Raw genomic sequence first — 7,640 nt, forward strand, 5'->3', positions numbered from 1 at the left:
AAAGTATTTATTAACAATAATGGATATGTCGACTAGATTTCCAAAGGCAATCCCATTATGCAACATCACAGCTAAAAGAGGTGTAGAAGAGCTACTTCATTTTTTTTTACTACATACAGACTACCAATAGAGATCCAGTCAGATCAAGGATCAAACTTTGCATCCAAACTATTCAAGGAGGTTATGGATAACTTGGGTATATAGCAATTCAAATCTACTGCGTACCATGCTGAAATACAGGCCATGCTGGAGAGATGGCATCAAACACTGAAGACCATATTAAGGGCTTATGGTCAGGATTATCCAGATGATTGGGATAAGGGAGTTCCATTGGTACTTTTTGCAATCAGAGACGCACCAAATGAATTGACCAAATTCAGTCCATTTGAATTAATTTTTGGGCATGAAGTAAGAGGACCGTTAAAATTGATTAAGGAGAAATTAATAAGTCAGGATTCAGAGACCACCCACTTGGACTATGTGTCAAGTTTTAAAGAATGATTAAATAGAGCTGGAGAGTTGGCAAGACAGCATTTAAAAGTATCACTGCATACAATGAAACAGGAAGTGGATAAGAAATCACGAATTCACAATTTTGCAATTGGGGATAAGGTATTGGTGTTACTTCCAGTAACAGGTGAGTCTTGAAAAGCAATATTTAGCAATTAAGCAAGGGTCAGTTAGACTTGAAACGTCAGCTCTTTTCTCTCCTTACAGATACTGCCAGACTTGCTGAGATTTTCCAGCATTTTCTCTTTTTTGGTTTCAGATTCCAGCATCTGCAGTAATTTTCTTTTATTTACTTGATAAGGACTCCACACAGGTTTCATGTGAATATGCTTAAAAGGTATTTTGATAGGGGAGGAAAGCAAGAGGAGAAGGTGTTAATGATTACAGCACAGAAGGAAGAAGCAAGTTCAAAGGATTCTGAATTGGACATTCCTCCCATCAAATTGGACAATGAGGAAGTTGTCAAAAATTGGGACAAATTATTGAGTTACCTTCCACAAGAAAATCGAAATGACCCGAAAGAGTTATGACTATCACATGGGGAGATATGCGGAAATAAACTGGGAAGTACTAACCTAATTGTGCATGATGTAGAGATAGGGGATGCTGTTCCAATTAAGCAACATTCCTTATAGGCATAACCCTCTGGAGTTGGCACAGGTTCAGGAGGAGGTAGAGCGCATGCTCCAAGATGGTATAATCGAAGTGAGTTACAGTGACTGGAGTTCACCCATAGCCACGATGCCAAAGCCAGATGGTACCCAATGGTTATGTGTGGACTATCGCAAAGTCAATGCTGTTACAAAGACTGATGCATGTCCAATTCAATGGTTGGAGGACTGTGTTGAAAAAGAGGAATAAGAAACTTACATTTCTAAGTTGAACTTGCTCAGAGGATACTAGCAAATACGTCTGTCAGAGAGAAAAAAGGCAAATTTGGCTTTCATAATGCCAAATGGACTATATCAGTTCAAAGTCATGCCATTTGGTATGAAAAATGCTCTGGCCACATTTCAGAGACTGACCAATAAGGTCATTGCCAGATTACCCAACTGTATGGTGTATATTGATGACATGGTTTTTAGTCATTCATGGAAGGAACATTTATAGCATTTATCGGGCTTGTTCAATCGACTTTGGAAGGCAGGCTTGGTGGTAAACCTAGCTAAAAGTGAATTTGCCACAGCCCAAGTCACCTTCTTGGGCCATGTTATTGGACATGGACAAATGGCCCCACAAGATGCAACAACGAAAGTAATTGGGGAATTTCCCACACCATCGACAAAAAATGCAGTATTACGGTTCCTAGGGTTGAGTGGACTTTACTGAATATTTGTAAACTTTAGCAGTGTGGCTGCTCCACTCACCAGAAAAAAGGGCAAGAAGTTTCAGTATACAGTGGACTGTCAAAAAGTATTTGACAGTGTAAAAACTGTGTTAACCACTGCCTCAGTATTCACCACACTGGATTACACAAAGCCTTTCAAGTTGGCTATCAATGCCAGTAATGTGGGTGTCAGTGCAGTGATCTTGCAGGAGTATGACAAGGGAATAGAAAGACCCATCGGGTATTTTTCCAGGAAGTTGAATGTTCATCAACAGAAATATTCAATGATGGAGGAAGAGACTTTAAGTTTGGTGTTGACGTTACGATATTTCATTGTTTATATTACCAGCAATGCATCTGAGATGATCATATACAGTGATCACAGCCCATTGACATTTGAGGAAAAATGCCAGATTGTTTAGATGGAGCTTGTTGTTGCAGCCATTCAATTTGACAATTGTGCAGGTGGCAGCTTGCGAAAATGTGATTGCCGATGTGTTATCGAGACTCAAATGAGATATGGAGGCATTCGGTGGTGGGTGTACCGCGGCCTGAATTTGTATGGGGTTGTGCATGTTTGCATGTTTATAGTTAGTATAGTGTATATGTGTGTTTAGACTCGTAACTGGGTTTTGAAGGGTTAAAAATGAAGCCATCTTTTGGTATTGATGGTCATAAAGCTAGTCTCTTTTTTGCTAAAAACTGTTCCTTGGCTCAAGGAGACTCTGTCCTTGATTTTTTTTTCAGAGGAGCAATAAACCAGGCTAGACTCCTATCAGTCTGGTTTGGTACAGAGATGAAAAGGATTTTGAGAGACCTTTTGTATATATGTAAACAGATGAGATTTCAGGCTAAAGCGGTCATGTTTTAGAAGTGACCTGTATAAAGAAAGGAGAGTGGTCAGCTTTTTCGCTGATTTGAGTAGTTTTAGTTAAGTCTTAAACTGGTTGGATGTTCAACACGGAGCTGTGTGAAAACTCTCTCTCTTTCTGTTTCTGCCCTTCAACTTCAACCTGTAAGCATGTGTTCCATTTATACTGGTTTTTAAAGGGAGTTTGCTTATTAGGACTGTTGTGTGTATTCGGAACAGCATAATTAAGTCTAGCTGGATAGGCTGAGTTCTGTAGGGGTTCTTTATTCTGTTCTTTGTGTTTCATTGTGAAATTTTGTGAATACATTTATGTCTGTTTTAGAATCTAGTAATCAACCACGCTAACTTAATCCGGGTGATTTTCACTGTACATTTACCAAAACAAATTGCAAAGTTACAGTCTGGGCTGCCTGCTTAAGAATGTTTTGAGTGGCCTAGCTTAGTCTACAACAATATACTTTAATCAAGGGAAATTCTAGCTTCATTGCACTTTGATGTAAGTAACACATTTTTATATGGTTGATACTAATAATTTGGACATCTTGCTGACTGATGATCTTTTAACTGACATGTCTTTTGTTCATGAATGTGGTGCTGGAAAAACACAGTAGGTCAGGCAGCATCCGAGGAGCAGGAAAATCAACGTTTTGGACAAAAGCCCTTCATCAGGGCTTTTGCCCGAAATGTCAATTTTCCTGCTTTGCCTGACCTGCTGTGCTTTTCCAGCACCACCCTCTCAACTCTAATCTCCAGCATCGGCAGTACTCACTTTCGCCTATGTCTTTTGTTCATGTCCAATTCTTTTAATAATTATTATATTTCCCTGTAGCATTTCAGCCCTGCGGTTTTTGAATTGCATTGATTTTCAGTCTACATGATCAAGTATATAAACTTAAATCTCTGTAAACTTGAAAGATTTTCAATTATTTTTCATTGGAATGGAAAACTTGATTGATTTATTTACTGTTGTTACATGTAACGAGATGCAGTGAAAAGTGTTGTTTCACATGCTATAAAGGCAGATTGTACCAAACAGAGTGCAGAATCAGTCATCCAGTTCTGATCTGAAAATCAATTTTAAATGAAGAATGCATTTATGTGGTATCTGTCACAGTCGTGGGTATTTAAAGCACTTAAAGCCAATGAAATATTTCTTAAGTACAATTGCTGTAATGTTGGGAAATACAGCTGCAGATTCACCCTCTTCCTATGTGTCATTCCAGGAGAACACATCCCAGATTAGGGGTGAAAGAGCTAAGATGTACAATGGGTTGGCCAACATCTATCTCCTCTATAAACAGAATTCTTGCCTCAGCAGGAGTGACCATGACCACTCATATGATGATGCCATGTCACAGCAACCAAGTAAGATTCACTGTCAAGTGTTGCGTTACTCTTCCTTTATGGCCACTGTGAATGTATTCTTAACATAGCTGAAAATGTGTTGCTGGAAAAGCGCAGCAGGTCAGGCAGCATCCAAGGAACTGGAGAATCGATGTTTCGGGCATAAACCCTTCTTCCTCATTCCTGCAACACATTTTCAGCTCTGATCTCCAGCATCTGCAGTCCTCACTTTCTCCTCGTATTCTTAACATACTCAAGTTGTATCCTTATTTCACAATTCATTCTCTTTCTGATCTCCTGCAGGCATCAGTTACATCTGCACACTGTCTCCATGAAGAGACCAGCCCCTCATGATATTGTCTCCCTCTCCACCTCTCAGGAAGAAGTCACATACCTCTCAGATGATACTACAACAAAGCTCCTTCTTGCACCCTCCACCAGCTCAGATACAAACACCTTGGTAGGTACAATAGTTAGAGTTCAATCAGGAGTAGATTCTGGTGAGCATTTTATTATCATGTATCTGCAGTTAGTTGAGGTAGAAGCATTCTGGATTGCTGGCACTCAGAGGACTGCTGGGAATCAAGTAAGAGTCCACCAATGATATTGGTACCATGCTGTCTCTGACAGTTTGGCAGCTGCCATGAAGAACGATTTCTTCCCACCGTCCAAAGATGTGTAGTTTATGTGGATTGCCCATGGTAAAAACCCCATGTGGGGTTATGGCGATAAGGTGGAGTGAGGTGGATCTGCGTGGATGTTCTTTGGAGGGTTGGTGCAGAGATAATGAATCAAATAGCTTATTTCTACACTGTAGGGATTCTATGATTCTATGACAGCCAGATCCAACATACCCAGTGTCTGCTGGATGTGTGCACAGACCTATACTTTATTGTTTTAGCCATTGGTGTTCAGTACCAAAAGCATGGCAAGGCATCTTGACCCTTCTGTAAGCATCTGATCCTCACAAGGAGACAGAGTGATGCCTTTCGGTACCAAGACAGAGGAGGTTCCACAAACAGACACCCAGAAATCTCTGAGGACACTTAAATGTACCTGGGCTTTCTATCTCTACTCTGTTTGTCACTTGCGACTTGTGGGAGTTCAAGCTGAGGAGGGTACATCTGCATTTGGGCAGGATACAGTCAGGAGTTTTGGGCTCTCAAGCCACAGGTGCTACTGGGGTAACCTGCCAACAGGTTCAGCTTAGGACAAGCACCTTCCATCCCAGGTTCAGACACCGGAACTCTACCTAGATGTCAAGGGAGGGAAAGGATAAGACTTCCATCCATTTGGATCCTTAGACTTTTATTAAACAGCATGATCCATATGGAAGATCAAAGATGCACTTGGATTTGGGATTATACAGGGGATGTTGGCAGCAGTAGCATCAAAACGTTTGCAGTCTGTGAAAAATGACTTCATGCAACTGAGTTCCATTTAATTAAGTTCATAAAGAATTCCAACATGTATTACCTTGACTGATGCTGCAGTTCTGTAGGATGCTGAAGGAGCTGTTCCATCTGAAGAATGTCCTCACATTCTTGCTGTGCACAGTGCAGCAGTTGTCAATGAGCTTCATTGTTCATCATAGCTTCAGTGTGTCCTCCTGTTATTCAGTGTACAGTTTTGATGGATTAAGTGGTAGCCTGGGACTGACCTGCATGGAAAGCTGATGTTGAGAGGACATTCTGTGGCCCTTGGTAGCACATTCTATGGCCCTTGGTAGCCCAGTGGAAGAAGGTATGCAGATTTTAGAGATACTGAATATCATGAAATGGCATTCTGACCTCCCCTGCTGGACAGAGTATGGCTTTGTTGCTTTTCTCTTGTTTGCATGGAGACTGTGGGTGTCCAGCTTATTTATCCAATTTAAAAAAAATTCATAGGATGTGGAAGTTGTTAGCTGGACCAGCATTTATTACCTCTCCCTAATTATCCTTTAAGCAAATGGCTTGAGGGCAGTTAATATTCAACCACGTTGATGTGGGGCTGAAGTTAAATGTTGGCCAGAAGACATAAGGATGGCAGATTTCCTTCCTAAAGGGCATTAACAAACCAGATAGGTATTTACATCAATTGGCAATGATTATAATTTTGCCATTAAAATAGCTTTTAATTCCAAGTTTTCTTTTATTAACTTTTAGGGAATTTTGCCACTTAATATGTTGGGTTTCAAACCCATTTCCCAGAAAATTACCCCAGGCCTCTGGATTACTTATCCAGTGACATTACAACAGTGCTAATGTCTCCATTGTCATGGGGGGCACCTTTGGCTGCAAGCTCTGCAATTGGGGAAAACTTCACATTAGCTGGAGGTTGCAGCTGGACCTGTGTGTGTGTCTATGACCATAGGATATGTGCCTGGATCCACTGGGAAAGTTTCAATCATCCTCTCTGGGAAGTATCAGAAACAAAGCAGCTCCTCAATTTAGTGATCATTCAGCAGGAGTACCACAGACAAATAATATTTGAACTGGGTTCTCCAAACATTGGGAAATTGAATCCCCCGGTAATGAGGCCAGGAGTATTCCTCAACATGGACAATGCAGATTTTTACCTTTATTCAGATATATGTTGCTCTAGCCTTTGACACACATACTGTATCAGATTGCACATGTGGCAGCAATAATGAGGACTTTTACCCCTCTCTCAACCTCCACAGCACCCAAGAAAGACAGTATTGCGTTTAGGAGAGTGGGTGTGAATGTTTTATACTCTAACTCCATCACCTTGTGCAGACTGTGGAACTGTAGAAGGTAACTGCTCCTTTGATAACTAGGATCAATCCTTCCAGCCCACAAGACATCACCTGTGCCTCAGTTACTAGTTGGATTAATTTGTAATATTGTTTGATGTGGTCAAGAGTGATTGGAGCCAGGATGTTTTTAGTCGATTAATGTGTGAGATCCAAGCCCAGAATTTTGTGATAACTTTCACCTTTATTGTGTGAGTGTATTGCCCTTCAAAGAGTCTCAATTGCATGAATATGAAGTTCCCTCCATCAGAGAGAACAAAAAAAACACTTATTCTGTCAAACCAGCTATTTCTATTTCCATTGATATTTTACGAATTGGGTGAGAATGGAAAGCAACCCGAGTTGCACTTCACAAAGTGAGTTGCAAGCTCAGCCTTTCATTCAAGATGATTCCCTAAATCTTCATATACCTCCCTCCTGTGCCCTCCCTTTTAACGCGATCAACTTTCATCTTCCCCATGTTCCATTCCAATTTATTCATTTAACTCTCATCTGCCCACTTATAGAGTCAAAGGGATGTACAGCATGGAAACAGACCCTTTGGTCCACCTGTCCATCCTGACCAGATATCCCAACCCAATCTAGCCCCACCTGCCAGCACCCGCCCATATCCCTCCAAACCCTTCATATTCATATACCCATCCAAATATCTCTTAAATGTTGCAATAGTACCAGCCTCCACCACATCCTCTGGCAGCTCATTCCATACACGTACCACCCTCTGCGTGAAAATGTTGCCCCTTAGGTCTCTTTCATATCTTTCCCCTCTCACCCTAAACCTATGCCCTCTAGCTCTGGACTCCCCGATCCCAGGGAAAAGACTTTGTCTA

Source organism: Chiloscyllium plagiosum, chromosome 26 (assembly GCF_004010195.1).
Source record: "Chiloscyllium plagiosum isolate BGI_BamShark_2017 chromosome 26, ASM401019v2, whole genome shotgun sequence".
NCBI lineage: Eukaryota > Metazoa > Chordata > Chondrichthyes > Orectolobiformes > Hemiscylliidae > Chiloscyllium > Chiloscyllium plagiosum.